Genomic DNA, 19,693 nt, shown 5'->3' on the forward strand with positions numbered 1-19,693 from the left:
CCTTATTGGATTTCTTTGTCACGTTGCTGGAGCTCATACACCAGCAGCTTCCTGAGAATAAAAGCATGAGAAGGAAATGTGTTGAATGTTTGAGTGTCTGAAAATGGCCTTATTTTATCACTTGATTGGTAGTTTCGCAGGATAGACAATTATATATTGGAAATAATTTGAAGGCATCGTTCCACCGTGTTCAAACATCCAAAGTTATTTATATGCTCTATGTCTAAATTTATTTTTGTCTACTTGATTTGGCAATGACTCAGAAAGACATTTTAGAGTACCCTCAGTTATTGCATTTCTGTCAAATTATCCTTATATGCACAACACTTTTTTCTTACTCTCAGTGTAATCTCATTTACAGAATAAAGGTTCATGATGCATCATTTATGACCAATTTTATTGTTTATTATAAAATACTATTCATTGTCCTGTTTAATACCCTTGCTGTAAATTCTTCTGTACAAGTTTGAATATTTTTACTTGTATTTACCCAACTTACTTTTGGTATGCTTTCATTGTAAATATCCTGTGTGATTTTGTTTTAAAGAAACACTTCTATGTGGAAGATACAGTCAGATTTTGCTTTTCAAGCAAAGAAACTTTGCCCTTTATAGATGAGATTTTTTCTATCCTTACTTGCAGTTACATTATGTTTGGACACAAATACGTATCTGATGTCTTTTTTTAAATATACTTTCAACCATATTTTTGCCTTTTTAAATACTTTTATTTTCTATCTTTTATTTATTTTACTTGCTTGCATTTTCTCTACTAATTTTGAAAGTATGTTTCATATTGACTTTTTTTTTTTTTTTTGGACAGGCAGCTTGGACAGTGAGAGAGATAGACAGAGAGAAAGGTCTTCCTTTGCCGTTGGTTCACCCTCCAATGGCCGCCATGGCTGGCGCGCTGCGGCCGGCGCACCACGCTGATCCAATGGCAGGAGCCAGGAGCCAGGTGCTTTTCCTGGTCTCCCATGGGGTGCAGGGCCCAAGCACCTGGGCCATCCTCCACTGCACTCCCTGGCCACAGCAGAGAGCTGGCCTGGAAGAGGGGCAACCGGGACAGAATCCGGCGCCCCAACCGGGACTAGAACCTGGTGTGCCGGCGCCGCTAGGTGGAGGATTAGCCTAGTGAGCCACGGCGCCGGCCCATATTAACTTTTAATACTAATATTAAATTTAAATACTGTTTCTCGTAAGGTTTTAATTAAGTAATTCTTCAAGTATTCACTTGCTTAATTTTGACTCTAGGCTAAAATTTTTCCATTTCTCTCTAGGAGGGTGCACATTTCTACTTTAAAAATATTAGTTGGCGCCTACACTGTAGCATAGTGTGCCTAGCCTTCGCCTGAAGCTCCAGAATCCCATGTGGGCACTGGTTCCTGTCCCAGCTGCTCCTCTTCCTGTCCATCTTTCTGCTATGGCCTGGGAAAGGAGTAGAAGATGGCACAAGTCCCTGGTCTCCTGCACCCACATGGGTGAAGAAGCTCCTGGGTCCTGGCTTTGGATCAGTGCTGCTCTGCAAGTCGCTGCCATTTAGAGAGTGAACCAGCAGATGGAAGACCTCTCTCTATGTATCTCCCTTTCTCTGTCTGTAACTATGCCTCTCAAATAAATAAGTTAAATCTTTAAAAAAAAATTAGATGATGTTCTTCAGCCACAGCAATCACCTCAGAGTTCAGGCACATCATGCTTAATCACTGAAGTCTTGCTAAATGTTCACTGCAGTAGTCTTTCCTGGGACACAGGGCTTAAAGAATCACTGCATAGTTATTGGAATTCTTTCCCCTTTCTTCACTGGATAAAACATGCAGAATAATGGCCATTTTTGTAGCACAAATATTTGTATTAAGTATTTGAGCCTACTTAGAAGTCACTGAGAAGTCCCTGATTCACTGTGTATATTTTTAACTGCAAAAGTACTCCTGACATTTACCCAAAAACATTTCATATTTTTTCCATTGAAAATCTATTAATTTGTCTGCATCAAATATGCTTTAAAATAAGTAGATGGTGTATAGTTTCAACAAAATAAGAACACTCTGAAAAGCAATAATAATGTAAGGATATATTTCAACATGTTGACAGTAGATAGTTCTAAGTAGTGGTGATCTGAGAGTGTTTTTCTTCTTATTTTCGCATTGTATTCCTTTATAGTAAGAAATTCCAATATACCCCATCATAACAATTATGCATAGTGAGGTATAAATTCGAATAACACTACAAATTTGAGGCAGGGAAGTGTCGCTCCCCCTCTTTGTGGAGGAACGACACTAAACCCTGCCTAGGCTTCATATCCGAGTCACGGCACCATTATGTCACTCCCCCTCTTCGTGGAGGAATGACACAGGACCCTGCACTGTTCTTTTGTCTGCTCGGCCCTCCCTGGGTTTGCTGCTGGTTCTTCCCGGGTTGGCTACCAACCCTTCCACCTCCGTGGAAGGGCGGTTCCCCCTGACACTTTCCCCACTTCCGCGGGGGAGCGGCACACCGCCGGCCGGCTCTCTCGGGGGCTGCTCAGATGTTCCTCAGGTGTTCCTCATGCATGTTGTCTCTCTCCTCCTTTATAGTCCTCTTCCACCAATCCCAACTCTGCTACCCACACGCCGAGTACGCTGCTCTCCTCCAATCAGGAGCAGGTCCTGCTGTTTATTGGTTGAACTGGAGGCAGCTGTGTAGAAGCTGTTTCCTCCTCTCCCAGCGCCATATTGTGGGAGAGCAGATGCATAAAATAAGTCTTAATTCGAGTAACAGTCTAGTCTGAGTTGCTCCCCACAGATCCCCCTTTCTTTTTATTTTTTGGCGTTGATACGCGCCTGTCTTCGGTGCCCCGTGGCACACACTCTGCTCTGCTTGCTAGAGTTGCCCACAGGTGCTTACAAGCCCTACCAATCAGGCAAACTGAGTCCAGGTCGTCTCTTCGCCATGTTGTGAGGAGGTTTTTAGGCGCTGATGCGTGCCTGTGTTCGGTGCCCTGCAGCGCATGCTCTGCTCTGCTAGAACTGCCTGCAGGTGCTTACAAGCCCTATCAATCAGGCAAACCGAATCCGAGCCTTCTCATTGCCGTATTGTGGAGAGACTTATTCGTGTTGATAACGTGCCTGTCTTCGGTGACCTGCAGCCGCCCACAGGTGCTTATCGCCTTACTAATCAGGCAGACCGAATCCAAGCTCTCTCATTGCCGTGTTGTGGGGAGGCCTTATTTTTCTCTATTTCTCTATCTCCGGGCATTCCTATTTCTCCTATTTTACTTTTATCTGCCAGCATTCCTATTTCTCTCATTTTACTTCTAAACTTGTTTCTCTTATCCCCGCAGCTTCCCGGCGCCCGCCCCGAGGCTGCTTCTTGGCACCTCGCCCCGCGGCGGCTTCCCGGCTCCGCGCGTTCCGCGGTCTCCGCGCCCTTTGCGCCCGCACCACGGCCTTCGCGCTAGCCCCACGTTTTCTCTATCTATTTGCGCCTCGTGCGCTCTCCCCATTTGTGCCCCGCACGCTCTCTCTGCACGCGGCGGCTTCCGCGAGTCACACAGCCTAGCTCACGTTTCCGCCACCGGTATTCAGTCTAAGTTCCCCGGGCTAACCTGGCGAATTCAACCTAGCTCACGTCTGCGCCTTTCGGTTTGGCTTCCGGTCTTTTGCTCCCCGGGCTAATCTGACGGATTCCAACCTGGCCCATGTCTCCACCTCTGGTTCCAGATTTTCGCCTTTTACTCCCCGGGCTGACCTGACGAATCCCAAAGCTAGCTTATGTCTCCGCCTCAGCCTCCCTAACATATTTTTCTCTACCCGGTATGTTTCCTAACTTTTCTTCCAACAATATTCCCCTCTCATTTCTCCTGGCTTCTCCCCACAGTCCGTATCCGAGTCTAAGTTTCTTCTAGGTTTCACTTTCGCTTTCAACCCTAACGTCCAATCCTAACTTCTTTCCCACAGTCCGTATCCGAGTCTATGCCTAGGCTTTCGATAGCTTCTTCCGGCACCTTTTCCATCTGGCTTTTCCCTAGGCTCTTTGCTAGTCTCTCCGGTATTTTCCCACTTCTTCCCGCTTCTTCCCTCCTAGGTTTACTATCCGAGTCACGGCACCATTATGTCGCTCCCCCTCTTCATGGAGGAGCGACACTGAACCCTGCCTAGGCTTCATATCCGAGTCATGGCACCATTATGTCGCTCCCCCTCTTCGCGGAGGAACGACACAGGACCCTGCGCTGTTCTTATGTCTGCCCGGCCCTCCCCGGGTTTGCTGCTGGTTCTTCCCGGGTTGGCTACCGACCCTTCCACCTCCGTGGAAGGGCGGTTCCCCCTGACACTTTCCCCACTTCCGCGGGGGAGCGGCACACCGCCGGCCAGCTCTCTCGGGGGCTGCTCAGATGTTCCTCAGGTGTTCCTTGTGCATGTTGTCTCTCTCCTCCTTTATAGTCCTCTTCCACCAATCCCAACTCTGCTACCCACACGCCGAGTACACTGCTCTCCTCCAATCAGGAGCAGGTCCTGCTGTTTATTGGTTGAACTGGAGGCAGCTGTGTAGAAGCTGTTTCCTCCTCTCCCAGCGCCATATTGTGGGAGAGCAGATGCATAAAATAAGTCTTAATTCGAGTAACAGTCTAGTCTGAGTTGCTCCCCACAGGGAAGTATGGAATTGATTTACTTTGTCAAAGGTCAAACTAGTAACTTCTCTATCTCCTCAACCCAAATTCCAACTTCTTAGTGGTAAATGAGTGAAAAAAAATTTTTTTAAAGTATTGAATTGATTCCATCTTCTGGCTTTGATGGAGTTTTTTGAGGCAAACCTAGGTTCCTGGTGAGAAGTCTTATATAAAATTTTTGAAAGTAAAAAAATAATAGTAATGTGTGAAGGTATTATAGGTAATCAGATCATAATAAGCAAAACTCACCAAAATAAAGGGAGAGGATCACAGAGATTATGGGGACATTGTATGAGCTGAATTCTCCCCAACTCCACCCATCCACCCCTTTCAAAACAGATTCTTGTGAGCAAAGAATTGGCAAACCAGGCAAAGTATTTTTCAGAACTTCTGTCAACTCCCCAGAACTGACAAGCAAAAAATGGAGTTTTTTCTGACAAGACAGCCAAGATGGCAGAGATTGATAGAAAGGGAATCTTTAAGCAATGAACATAATGTTTGATGGTTTTCTCCTCTAACACTAGTAGAATTATTAAGATAAGCAAGGTAATAAGTTAAGAAGAAAGTTATTGAAGAGAAGTTTTTCAAAAGTCTCATCACTGACCAGAGATTATTTGAAGTTTAGAAACCAGTGACCAAGTGAAATTACTGGAAGACTAGACTCCACAGATGGAGACATGCAAAAGCTATAGCTCAGCCTTGTCTCAGTTCATTGCCTTGTTGGGTTGACACAGCCTGCCCTTCTCTGCCTGCCTAAAAGAGGAACTCTCTCAGAGGAAGATATTATCATTCAGAGCTTCTATAATTTTTCATATACAATGTCTGACATTCAGTCAAAACTTACAAGGACAGAAAGAAAAAATGAACAATAGAAACAGATTCATGGATGACGCAGTTGTCAGCATAACAAATAGATATTTAAAAGTAAATGTGGTTTATATATTCCATAATGGAGAAGAGCTGACAAGATCAAGAATTTCAATTGAAAATCAAATTAGAATTCGATAAGTTAAACAATAAAATGAAGATCTTAATAGATGGAGATGACAGAAGATCAAACTCACCGGGGGAGATGAAAGAATAATCTTTGTGAATAGGGAGATAGTCATTTAATTATCATTTATATATAGTCACAGACCACATGATAGCATTTCAGTCAAGGACAGTCTGCATACACCACAGTTTTCCCATAAGATTAGGGAATGTCATAGCTGTCTTAGTTTTTATAAGCATACTCCATGATATTGTCACAATAATAAAATCACCTATGTTATTCCTCAGAATCCAGGTTGTTAGGTGTCTCATATATATATATATATATATATATACACACACACACATATATATATACATATGTATACATATATATATATGTATGTATTACCCAAGCCAAGATCAGAGAGGAAAACACGGAGAAGAACACAAGAAATATATGGAACATGGTGAAAATTTCCAGCATATGGAATTGGAGTCTCCGAAAGAAAAAATGATATTGGACAGAAGCAATACATGAAGAGATAATGATTTAGAATTTCTCAAACCTATAAAAAACATTATTCCATACTGTGTCACTGCATTATGACTCTTAACTGGTCTTTTAAAATAGTACATACATTTCTATCAATGCTTGGAGCCATAACGCTTACACTTGTCCAAACAAGAATAGAACATACTACACAGGGATTAATGTCACTTTGTGCTAATGTAGTTATCCAAAACATACCAAAAAGGAAGTCTGTAATGGCTTGCCAATATTGAGTACAGAACATGACAGATTCATGCTTTACACTTGGTTTCTATTATGCTATCTTCATTTCTGCTGTTGAAACTGATCACAAAGACTGTTTTCAGCTACATGACCACGAGATTGTGAAGGACCCCTAATTGAATGAGACCCAGGCTTCCCTGAAGTCAAATTTCTTGGCAGTTCATAAGCTGGAGACGACTGAGAGAGGACTCTGGAAACTGTGTGCGGATACTGTGGACTTCAGTGATGTTGAATTATGCTTACTCGTCATTGCTTATATGTGTCCTTTGTCTCTAACAAATCTTTCATGGGACTGTGTATATATGAGCCAATTGGGTCTACCTAATCAGTATAATTTGCACACATACATTTAAAAAGCTCTGAGAATCCCATGCATGCTAAATTTGTTTAAAAAATATATAACTGACTGTTAGAAAAATTAATGAGAACTAAAAACAGAACAGACAAAATAAGATTTCTGTTAGCCAGGAAGTAGGTAGATGAATCCCTGGTAGATAACTCGCATATCTGTATTATGTTGTATTTTGCAAATTATCTTTAATAAGCTTAGAGTATTTATACATTTTAATGAAAAGATAATTACATAAATGAGTAATAATGTATCTCTTTTTTTCCTTATGCCTCCTAAGAAAAGGATTTTAAAGTATTCCTTTCCTTTCCTCTCTCTACTCACGCCTCCCTCCAACTTTCAATTCCCACATTTCTGTTTTCAGTAGTATAACTTGAGATCCATTCCAGTTTTGAAGTTATGAAAATGGTCAGAATTTCAGATTTAACCCTTCCCTTTTGTTTTCCTTAAGACGGTATTTGAATATCAGAGGAAAATTTCAAAGTTGTCATGGCAGACAGAGGTGGTGGAAGGGGAAACTCAGAGATGCACTTACTGTCCTGCTCACTGCTTGGGCTGTGCTGTGAAACTTCGATTGCCATCTCTGCCGCCGGAGGCCACAGAGGGACACCTGGCCCCATCTGGTAATGAGAGGTCGAAGTCTGCAACTTCTCAAAAAGAAGCGAAATGTATCAGAGAATATCTAAAGGCAGCGATGGGAAACAGAATAAAATCTATTCCTGATTATTCCCTCACTGACTTCACCCTATTCAATAAAATGGTTACATGCTCGGAGCTAAAACAAATGTGTATTTTGTTAATCGTGTAGATAGTCACAGTTTTATGGATGATTTCATTGAGTTATGATCATTAAACAGAATAACCATAAATTTATGGACTTCTGAGAGACTGATTTCTGTAAACAAAATTGAGGTCATAGTGTTTTTCTTTCCAGACAAATGAATGAAACATCCTGCTTCATTAACTCCTTAAATTCCCTTGTCCTGTATCCTTGCAAATTTATTAAGAAAACATATCTGACACAGTATAGCATTTTTTTAGAAATAATGTTCATTCATTCTTTGCTATATTAACTTAGTCTGAAGCAATCACCACAGCTGGCCACATGTGGAGCAAGGCAAAACAAGTCAAAAACCAAAGATATCCTGATTCACTAGCTCTGCAATGGGACCTAAGGATCTGCATTTTCAAAAATCTCCCTGGATAGTCTTCAAAGAGGGAGGTGCCTTTCTCTGAAGGGAGGAGAGAACCTCCACTTTGACTATGACCTTGTCTAAACAAGATAAGAGTCGGAGAACTCAAGGGGCTTCCATAGCCTTGGAAACTCATGACTGGTGCATAGGGAGATTATTGATGCCATAAACAGGAGTGTCAATTTGTAAAGTCAACAACAGGAGTCACTGTGCACTTACTCCTCATGTAGGATCTCTGTCCTTAATGTGCTGTACATTGAGGCTTAATGCTATAACGAGTACTCAAACAGTATATTTCACTTTGTGTTTCTATGGGGGTGCAAACGATTGAAATCTTTACTTAATGTACACTAAACTGATCTTCTGTAAAAAAAAAAAAAAAAAAAAAGAAATTATCAATTCCCAACTTGACTCTCACTGGGATTAAACATGACAATAGGTCTGATCTGATTTCATCATGATTTAAAAAAAAATCATCTATTATTTTTTACTTTATGTTTCTGTGTGGGAACAAACTGTTGAAATCCTTACTTAAGGTATACTAAGCTGATCTTCTGTATATTAAGATAATCGAAAATGAATCTTGATGTGAATGGAAGGGGAGAGGGAGTGGGAAAGGGGAGGGTTGTGGGTGGGAGGGACGGTATGGGGGGGAAAGCCATTGTAACCCATGAGTCGTACTTTGGAAATTTATATTCATTAAATAAAAGATAAAAAAAAAAAAATCTCCCTGGATGTTTCTAACGTGCAGCCAGTTGACCACTGCATCTAGAGTATTCACATTTTTTAACAACGACCTTGAGGTAGAAGGCCAAGGAAAGAAAAATGATGCTTTATTTACTGTGCTGATTCATTCTTGTTCACTCAGCTAAGACTTTCAGTGCAGGTTCTATGTACACTGTCACTTTGCTTGATGAAATTCTTAAGATATAAGACGATCAATAAAAATTAAATGAACTCTTCCTCTAGGGTTCTTTCCCTCCTCATTATTATTGACAGCGTATGTGGCAGAACAAACCAGCATGTAGGCAGTCCTAAACTAATACAAAACACTCTGTGTTCAGAAAAGAGTCTGCCCAAGCCTTTTAAAACACATTATAAACTAAAACATACACATTTTGCTGTTAGACAATAAGAAATGTCAATTCATACAAAAACGAAAACATGAGAATATTGTACGCTACCCCCCAGTTACCACTGTCTTATGAACACGAACACATCTCTCACAGCTCCATGGCTTGTCACCAGCCATCCTTTCTGTGTTCACTTCCTTTGTCTAAGCTACTTCTTAGCCTTTAAGATCCACTGAAATGCCGCAATCCCTTATAACCCCTTACACAGAGTTAATCTGTCTCCCACAGTGCTCATTCATTCACCTATCTTTTCCTTTATTATTTAACCCTTGTTTAGTAGAAAAAAATGTTTCTATATCTGTCTTCAGAGTTAAATGTGCGCTCCCACAGAAAAGCTCACGTTTTGTGACTACACACAAAGCATTTTATCACTGCTGAAGAAATGCTCTTCTCCACACAATGACAGTTAAAATCCCATTCTGGTGCTTTTGAAATAATTTAATGGAGCCATATGAGACTCATCACATTCCTTGGAAATTTCGTTAGTAGGTTTTTCTTTGCAAGGAGAGAAAAAATAGAATTAGAAAGCAAGATATTAGACAATATTGTCAAAAGTTGTAAGAAATCATCATAACCATACTACTTTTAATTTACAAGACATAGTAATTTTATGTACTTTTTCATATAGATAAAGGTAAAAAGCATACTTAAACCTTTCTCTCTTTTTTTTTTTATTTGACAGGTAGAGATATAGACAGTGAGAGAGAGAGAGACAGAGAGAAAGTTCTTCCTTCCATTGGTTCACTCCCCAAATGGTCACTACGACCGGCGCTACACTGATCCGAAGCCAGGAGCCAGGTGCTTCCTCCTGGTCTCCCATGCGGGCCATCCTCCACTGCCCTCCTGGGCCACAGCAGAGAGCTGGACCGGAAGAAGAGCAACCAGGACTAGAACCCGGTGCCCATATGGGATGCCGGCGCTTCAGGCAGAGGATCAACCAATTGAGCCATGGCGCCGGCCCCCAAACCTTTCTCTTTTATTATGTCTGCTTATTTTTTGCGACAATAACTATTAGCAAAAACATGCCTAGTAAATAATTTCAAGATAATTATCCCAAGGTCTATGTTCTAAATCATTGATCAAAAATTGAGTGTGGCAGCAGCATTGTGGCATAGAGGGTAAAGTTGCTGCCTTGGACAACAACATCCCATATGGGAGCCGGTTTGAGTCCTGGCTGCTCCATTTCCAATTCAGCTCCCTGTTAATAGCCTTAGAAAAGCAGTGGAAGATGGCCTAAGTACCTGGGCCCTGCCACCCATGTGGGAGACACAGAAGAAGCTCCTGGCTTCTGGCTTTGGCTTGGTCCAGCATTGGCAGTTGCAGCCATTCAGGGAGTGAATCAGATGCTAGAAGATCTCTCTCTGTCTCTCCATCTCCCCCTGTCATTCTAACTTTTCAAATAAATAAATAAATATATCTCTAAAAAATCGAGGGAGTATATATGTTAAAATGACAGAGGAAGGACTTTAAAAATTTTTCTCATATATAAAAACAACAAGAAAATTGTCAAAAATTGGCAGTATCAACTTTTTTCAGAACTCTAGAACCTGATCAAAGACTTTGAACAATCCAGAAAGCATTTAATCAAGAAAAGTGGCTGAATTTCGGCAAGAAATAAGAGACTTGTGGCATTTTTATATGTTCTATTCTCACTCCTATTTCTACAATTCTGGAGCAGCCTTGAAAACACGAGGCTGGAGCTCCTTCAAAGCCTCTTTCTCAGAAAACTGTCATTATTTGACCAGTCTGGTGGTTCTCTAGAAGATGTTATAAGCAACAGGGTCTTTATTTGAGTTGGCTCAGAGCTCACCCAGTGTGAAAAGTCTTTTCCTTGAGGCATCTGTTGAAAACAATTTTGTTAATTGTTTCACTTCAAGAATGCCTGGGGTGGTAGATAACTGTTGGGGCAAATAATAAGTTAATCACAAAGTTTGAAAGGAAAAACTGGGGCCTGCAAGATCTGGAGTGCCTTTTAAAAGCATGCACATATTTCTGGGACTCTAGTCCACACACATATGCATAGGGCTTCACACAAGCTCAGATTGGTGCACATAAGGAAAAATGTAAGAAAGCCCTAAGGTATCATCTCCAGATGACCTACAGGTTTGTTCAAACAGAAAGCAAAGACAGAGTCGTCAACATCCTCATCAAGTGTTGAAAGTGTGTCCTTATCCCTGAAGAAGTTCCTGGCTCCTGACTTTGGCTTGACTCAACCCCAGCTGTTATAACCATCTGGGGAGTGAACTAGAGGATGGAAGACATGCTCTCTCTCTCTTTCTCTCTTCCTCTCTCTCTCTCTCAATAAACATTTTGGGGTATGTGTAATATATAAGTACTATAGAAAATATGTATGTTTAATACATGTGTAATATATTACATGTATATATGATACAGAATGTGTAATATAAAATATATCTCAAGAAAACTGAAAAATATTCCAAAAACATCTTGCACATGAATATTTACAGCAACATTAGTCATCATAGCAAAGTATCAACAACTTAATTCTCTTAAAAGTTGATGAATGGATAAACAAAAACGGATAGACAAATCTATATCCACTCAATGGAATACTATCCAACCATAAAAAGCCACTGAAACATACTACACCATGAATTAACCTTCAAAACTTTATGCTAAGTGCAAGAAACCAAAGACAAAGTGTTGCATATTATATGATTCTATTTATTTAAAATATAGATAAAACTATAGGGACAGAAAGTAGATTAGTGGTTGTCTGGTTTGGAGAAACTGGGGAATATATTTAGATTTTCTTTCCAGGATGAATAAAATATTCTGGAACTAAATAGCAGTGAAAGTAGCATGACCACATGAACATACCAAAAATATTAAACTGTACACTTAAAATGAGGAATTTTCTGGTATATTAATTATATCTTATTTTTAAGATAAAATAAAACAAGCATCCACATATTTTTCAAGCTTTGTTACAGACACTTAGTTTTCAATTAGAGTAGCTTTTGTTTGGTTGCTTTTATGTACAGATTTGCTATGCCTACACTCTTTCTTTTAGGAGATGCATTTGTCCTTATTTTAAATGTTGCTCATAAGAATCCCAGAGACATTCAGAAAGATATGCACATAGTATTCAGTCAACACTAGAAAGGGAATGAAGGAAGGCTGAACTGATTGTCAGAGTTCAGCCTGTATCATACCCTTGGAATCCCACATGGGATGCTACTTAGGTTAACCAAAAGTACAAGGGGGCGTCAAGGAGTTAATGAAAACTCTTGTTAGCATTTATTTCCCTTTTGCATAAACTTTTTGAAGCCCCCTCATACAGCCATATTTTTTATTATTCAGAAGAAAACAAGACATATATTCCTTGTGTTTCTTGTGAAAATATAAATTATGGCAATTCACATGTGAGTTTTATGATGAAACTACGTAAGATAACACTTCTACCAGTAGTTAGGGAGACGGTAGAATCTCCTTGGAGGTAGCCGGCATTACTGTATCAATTACTGTAGGAAGAGGCAAGACCGGGCACAGAAAACCAACAGCATAAAGCAAACCTCAGACAGAAAAAAAAGAGATCTCTATCTTTCCATATGACTTGATGTTGCTGTCTTGGTTTGGCATTTCATGAACATTAGGCAGGTTTGAAAAAAATACTCCCAGGAGGTATACAACAGATAGCCACTACTGAGTCACTCAGTAGGTTTAGGAGCCATGTGAAACAGCACAGTCAAGCGATGGGGGGGGGGGGGGGGGGCAGCCCTTTCAGAAATGAGATTGAGACTCACATACTCACATACACCAGAGAAGCAGAATTATTTATTGTACATTACTCCCTGTTGAATCCCTTATTTAAGTACTCACTAACCTTGAGTAAAGGTTTTACTAATCATTAAACCATGATCTTCTTAGGTATTCTAAAGGAAATTATGGAAAGTATTTACGTGCACTTTGCAGGTTGGGAAAAGAGAAATTAGAATCCCCCATAGAGTGTCATAGGCAGAAATTCTCCAATAAGGATAAAGATCACCTGGAGAGTTTCCCTCCTGTCCAACGAGGAGATTCCCCCTCCATTACACAAACTGGAGATACAGATTATTATTTAATTAAAGGAGCCAATAGGACTCCCTACAAAAGCCATCAAAAGACAGAAATCAGAGTTTCAAGATACACAGTAATTGGTGCTGTCATGTGGCAAAGCTGGTTAAGCCATAACCTACAACACTGACATACCAAATGGTGGCCAGTTCAAGTCCCAGCTACTCGAGTTTCGATCCAGCTCCCTGCTAACGTGCCTGGGAAAGCAGTGCAAGACGGTCCAAGTCACCTATGTAGGAGACCAAGAGCTGCTCGAGGATCTTGGCTTCTGTCTGGGCCAGACTCAACCCCAACCATTGCAGCCATCTGGGGAGTGAACCAGAAAGACGATTCTCTCTCTCTCTCTCTCTCTCTCTCTCTCTCCCTGCCTTTCAAACAAACAATTAAATGCTTAAAAAAAAAGGAATCTCTGAAAGTTAAAATTCCCCTTGGTAAATATACCTTCTGACTCTCTACATTTCATTCTCCCCACCATCACGCCATTTTAAAAGGTGACATATTGGGGCAGGCATTGTGGCATGGGGGTTAAGCCGCTGCGTGCAATGCTGGTATCCCATATGGATGCCAGTTCAAGTCTCAGCTGCTCCACTTCCAATTGAGCTCGCTACTATACCTAAGAAAGCAGTGGAGAATGGCCAGGATGGTCTCAGTTCCTGGGCCCCTGCACCCACATAAGAGACCTGGATGAAACTCCCGGCTCCAGGCTGGCCAAGCCCTTGCTGTTGCAGCCATTTGGGGGAATGAACCAGCATATAAAAGAATTCCTTCCTTCCTTCCTTCCTTCCTTCCTTCCTTCCTTCCTTCCTTCCTTTCATTTCTCTCTCTCTCAATAACTCTGCCTTTTAAATTAAAAAAATTTTAAATGTGACATTCATATCCTAGTAATGTTGTTGTTATTATTGAAATCAAGTCCAAATTATATTTCATCTCTCCCCAACTCCATCACAATGTAGGACACCACCCTGTTTCACTTTCTCCATAGCATTTATCAATATCTGAATCTATCTTTCCCATTGACTTGTCTACCACTTACCTTCTCCAGAATGTAAGTTTCTTAACACAAGACATTTTCTTTCTTCTTCATTTTTGTCTCTGCTATATCTAGCACATAATAAATAGTAAATAATAAATAGTTATGGATTAAAAGAATGAATAAGTGCCTTTTCCCTGTATTTCTAGAGTAACACTGACCTAAAAAAAATGTATCACCCTACAAATCGGCAAGATCTCTGCCATATAAAGTACTGTTGCTACTAGGAGAGTGCTACATGATGTAAATCATGTTGTCTGTTTCAACATCAGTATTGCCGCCTTCGAGGAATGCATTTGAATGGATTTACAATGCTTTCATCTTTTTTTTCTAAAGGCAAACATCAGAGGCAAGACATTGCAATACAGCATCATCTCCTTTAAGAAGCCTTCTCTGGGAGAGAGTTAGAGATGTTATCCACTTCTATCTGATGTGCAGACCCTGCCAGAGTAGCTGTTGCTGTGGACGACCCAGAGGAACTGGTACCAGGTGAAGCTGGCAGAAGAGGCTGAGCAATGCTACAAAGTGGTGAAATCAATGAACAAAGCAGCAGTTAGGGATTGTGTAGTTGACAGTTGAAGAAAGAAACCTGCTATCTGCTGCATATAAAAATGTGATTGGAGCTAGAAGAGCCCCCCTGGAGAATAATCAACAGTATTTAACAGAAAGAAGAAAACAAGGGAGGAGAAGAAAAACTAAAAATGATTTGGGAGTACAGGCAAATGGTTGAGACTGAGCTAAAGTTAATTTGTTGCGCCATTCTGGATGTACTGGACAAACACCTCAGCAGAGTAGCTAACACTGGTGAGTCTAAGGTTTTCTATTATAGAATGAAAGAGGACTACCACAGGTATCTGGCTGAATTTGCCCCAGGAAATGACAGGAAGAAGCTGCAGAGACCAGCCTAGTGGCTCAAAAAGGTGCTCGTGATACTGCAATGACAGAACTTCCCCCAATGCACCCCATTCCTTTAGGTCTTGCTCTCAGTTTTTCCATATTCTACTATTAAGTCTTTAATTCCTGTGACCATACCTACATATCCATCAATTGTGTGCCTAACCTGGCAGATGCATTACCTAGAAGTCTAATGACTTACAAATGTAATTTCCATTTCTATTGATGGCCTCCCCACATCTGGCTCAGAGACAATACAACAATGCTGGAAAGCCTCTAAGCAGTCCTGTTAGTGTCTTAAAGAATCTGAAAGCTGGACCAGCAAAATCCACAGAAATTCAGTCTTGCCTTTAAGATATTTTGAAAACTGTCTTTACCAAAAAAAAAAAAAAAAAATGGCAGGAACCTGAATTCTGACACCAAATGTAAAAGTCAGATTTGGTGGTTCTCTCACAATGGGGAATTTTCAAGGACTAGGATGGGGAGGGGTGGGGTGGCCAGAGCTGCTTTATCTTTTTGGCTTTTATATCTGCTTTCCTTTTTCTAATTCATTAAATTAGATGTATACCATCATTTAAAATTAATTGGATGTTAGTTTGAAGTGGTTAAAGATTGGGGGAGGGGCTGGTGCTGTGGCACAGCGGGTGAACACCCTGGCCTGAAGCACCAGCATCCCATATGTGTGCAGGTTCGAGACCCGGCTGCTCCACTTCCGATCCAGCTCTCTGCTGTGGCCTGGGAAAGCAGTAGAAGATGGCCCAAGTGCTTGGGCCCCTGCGCCCGTGTGGGAGACCCGGAAGAAGCTCCTGGCTCAGCTCCGGCTGTTGCAGCCAATTGGGGAATGAACCATCAGATGGGAGACCTCTCTCTCTTCTCCCTCTCTCTGCCTCTCCTCTTTCTGTGTAACTCTGACTTCCAAATAAATAAATAAATCTTTAACAACAATAACAACAACAAAAAAGATCAGGGGAGTTTGTTGCAATGGTTTTTCTGTAAAAGTGTCTGAAGCTGCTGAAGTGTTGATGACAAGCATGGTGCTGGTAACAGTTCAACGTTTGTGGTTGCTCATTCTTGCCTACTTTTACTCTCCCTCTGGAGCAGGTTAGCATTGCAGGTGACATGGAAAAGTCTGCAGGCAGGTTTAATTCTTTGTTTCTCCTTTCCTCTTCCCCTGCCATCCCCCTCCTTCACTCACTCAATGTCTTTTGTTCAGTATGTATAAGTTGAATCTAATTTATACTACTGGATATCTGACTGGAGCCACAGATACAGAATCTGTATTGTTCTTACTGAAATATGGCATGGAATTAACATTAAACTGAAATAAAATGAACCTAAATTTAAAATGTCAAAAAAAAAAAAACCTTTTTAGATTCAAACTAAGAAGGTATATGGGCATATGTAGACTTTTCCTATCTTCAGTGTACTTTGTATAAGTCCCCATTTTGGCAACTGGTATACAATCTTATCATTAGTCATTTGCTCTTCCTTTTTGCCTCACGCTTTATCTTTTTTTTCTACACATCTAATATCTGACACATGGCAAGAAGTAAATATTGGAATAAATGTATTCAAGTTGGAATAATATTTTTAAATATACTATTTTTCTTTGATTTTAACACTCCTTGTTTTGACAGAGGACCTAGGAGGATTAGAATTATCACAGCAGGAACTTGGATTTAAAAATGGAGTTCAATTTTTTTACTAATATGCTACCTAATGAAATTAATTACATGGTTATATAACTTGACATATCAGTTTATCCCACTTTGCCTATTGAGATCAATAGCATTTGATCTCAATAATAACCAGAAGTCCAAGGACCATGGGAAAAATATCAGTCTTGGAGAGAGCAGTGTGGAATTCTATTTAATGATATGAGATCATCTACAGGCTACACAGATGACATCAGTGAAATATTTCAATCCATCTCCTAGGAAGATGTCTCCTATATATTGAATAATTTGGGACCAAAAAACTTAATATCACTTCATGTTAATAGCCAAATTTCTCTCAATAAAGAAAATAATGATCACTACCAACATAATATCTGAATGAATTTAAGGAGGAAGAAGCAAGGACAGCTAGAGAGAAATCAAGAGAATAAGAATATATAAACTCCTCCTAGAAGGAGTCTGCCACATATTAAAATAAAAATTCACAGAAAACTGTGAAATGAAAATTCAGAGGCAAAAAAAAAATCTGTAAGGAAATATGAAACGAGAATGTACACCTTCTACAATCACACCACTAACCATCTGCTTTGTTTCAGAAGATGCCCTTTAGGACTTTGTGCCTCCAAAATCAAATGAACACCAGCATGGAAAATGGAAAAGATTGTGGCAGCTCAGGAAACAGGAGGGCACCCAGTCGGCATCATCTGTTGTCAAAGAAGTCATTTGAAAAGTAATCAGACATGAAGCCAAACGGATGGAAAAGCTAAAATATTATTGATTTAATTTGATTGCAATTTATTGTGCATTATTGAGGAGACAGAGTATTGGTCTTACAATATTTTATATTTGTAGCATCAACCTAGTGTGGAAGATTAAAACAATAGTGTGTGTGTGTGTGTGTGTGCATGTGAAAGAGAGAGATATGGAAAGAAGATGGAAGGAGCAGGCAGGGACTGCGTGAGCAAGCAAAAACCTTGGTAAATGAACCCTCCAGACAAATGTAAAATGAGTCTCCCCGAGTCTTTCTCTTGGTTAATTCCAACAAGAAGAAATTATAACAGCTCTCTCCAAGAAACACAAGAAACAAATAACATATTTCTGAGCATCTCTTCTTAACATTTATGTTTCTTTTGAGGAATTCAAGATATAATTAGCAATGCCTGGAAACTTACATAATTAGCAAAAGATCTTGCACTTTTGTTTTTAGTGTCTTTTAAGCCAGCCATTTTTTCTCCTTAAAATAAGTATTATTCTTTTATATTCCTGTTACAAAAATAATCCATGTGTCTTAGCCTGCTCAGGCTGCTATAGCAAAATTATAGACTGGCTGGATTAAACAATAGAAATGTCTCCTTAAATGCCATAGACTGGGAAGTCTAAGATCAGAGTTACAGCAGGGTTAGGTTCTGGTGAGGGTTGCTTGCCTAGATGGCTGATGGCCACCTTCTCACTGTGTCCTTACATGGAAACTGGAGGGAGACCAAGACCTCTTAGGAGGACAATAATTTTATTGGTTCAGGACCCCTGCCATTAACGACCCCACTTAACTCTAATTATATCTTTAGAGAACCATTCCAAAGATACTTGCACTGGGTGTTAGGAATCCAACATATAAATTTAAGAAGGGGAAGCACAAACTTTTAGTCCATAACACCATGTTCATGGTAGAAAATTTAGAAAGACCAGGGCCAGCACTGTGGTGTAGCAGGTAAAGCCGCCACCTGCGGTGCCGGCATCCCATATAGGTGCCAGGTTGAGTCCCAGATACTCCACTTCTGATCCAGCCCTCTGCTATGGTCTGGGAAAGCAGTGGAAGATGGCCCAAGACCTTGGACCCCTGCACCCATGTGGGAGACCCAGAAGCAGCTCCTGGCTCCTGGCTTCAGATTGGCACAGCTCCAGCCATTGTGGCCAACTGGGGAGTGAACCAGAGGATGGAAGACCTCTCTCTAGCTCACTCGCTCACTGTCTCACTCTCTCGCGTGTTCTCTCTGTCTCACGCTCTCTGTAACTGTGCCTTTCAAATAAATAAATAAATCTTTAAAAAAAGGTAGGTACCAACAAACAAAGAGCCAGAAAAAGATTAAACAAAACTTCAGCACCCAGTAATGACTACTGATTTCCTGGTATATTTACATTCTGATTTCTTTTTCATCTAAATAGATGTAAAAATATTTTAGTAGTATTATTTTGATGGTAATATTTCCCAAAATGTTTATTTTATTTAATAATATAAAGAAATTTTGACGAATGAAATAATTGAGACAATGACCTATCAAATATATGCTAATGGAATGAATCCAACAGCCTTTATACATACTTGAGCACATCATGCGTTCCCAAGATAGAATCTTGAAGTTTCTTAGGAAATTCACCAATTTATGAAATTCTTTTCCCTGTTAATTGTCAATCTGCTCAAGGGCTATGACCCTCCTTTGTTGCTTTCACAGACACTCATTTTGCCCCGGGGTGGGGGGAGGGAGCAAAACGTTTATTCCACAGACCTCTGCAATTCTAATCTTTGACAAAAGTTAAAGAAGTAATTTAATGAAAAAAGGGTAACCATTGTCAGCACCAACAAGAGAAACAGAACCATTAATAAGTACTTCTTTTCCTCTTACCTACCCCTTCCCAACCTCCCCCCAAATCTGCCCCTGTCTTTCTCGAGAGCAATTGCAGAAGCTGGGTAAGAATCCAGAAGCCCAGAGGCAGGCAGCACAGAGTGCCCGCTTGCAGCCCAGAACCTCAGGAACATGAGTAGAAGCCCTGTGAAGGTGGAATGAAACCAACACCTATTCTTGCTGCCTCTAACCTTGGTGATCAGAGATTTTGTGAACACCAGAGTCCTTCATCACGTATCTAAACACACACACCACTGGCCCCAGGAGTCAGAGACACTGAAGAAAACTGAGAGGAAAGGGAGTACAAT

General features: G+C 40.5%; 1 pseudogene; it reads left to right on the forward strand.

Annotated features, from left to right (window-relative positions):
* LOC149128050 (14-3-3 protein epsilon pseudogene) overlaps positions 1 to 15,314 on the forward strand; it is an 80,352-nt pseudogene extending 65,038 nt beyond the window's left edge.
* The last annotated feature ends 4,379 nt before the right edge of the window (positions 15,315 to 19,693 follow it).

Source organism: Oryctolagus cuniculus, chromosome 2, assembly GCF_051225735.1.
Source record: "Oryctolagus cuniculus isolate XC-2025 breed Fujian yellow rabbit chromosome 2, ASM5122573v1, whole genome shotgun sequence".
In the NCBI taxonomy this organism is placed as follows: Eukaryota; Metazoa; Chordata; class Mammalia; order Lagomorpha; family Leporidae; genus Oryctolagus; species Oryctolagus cuniculus.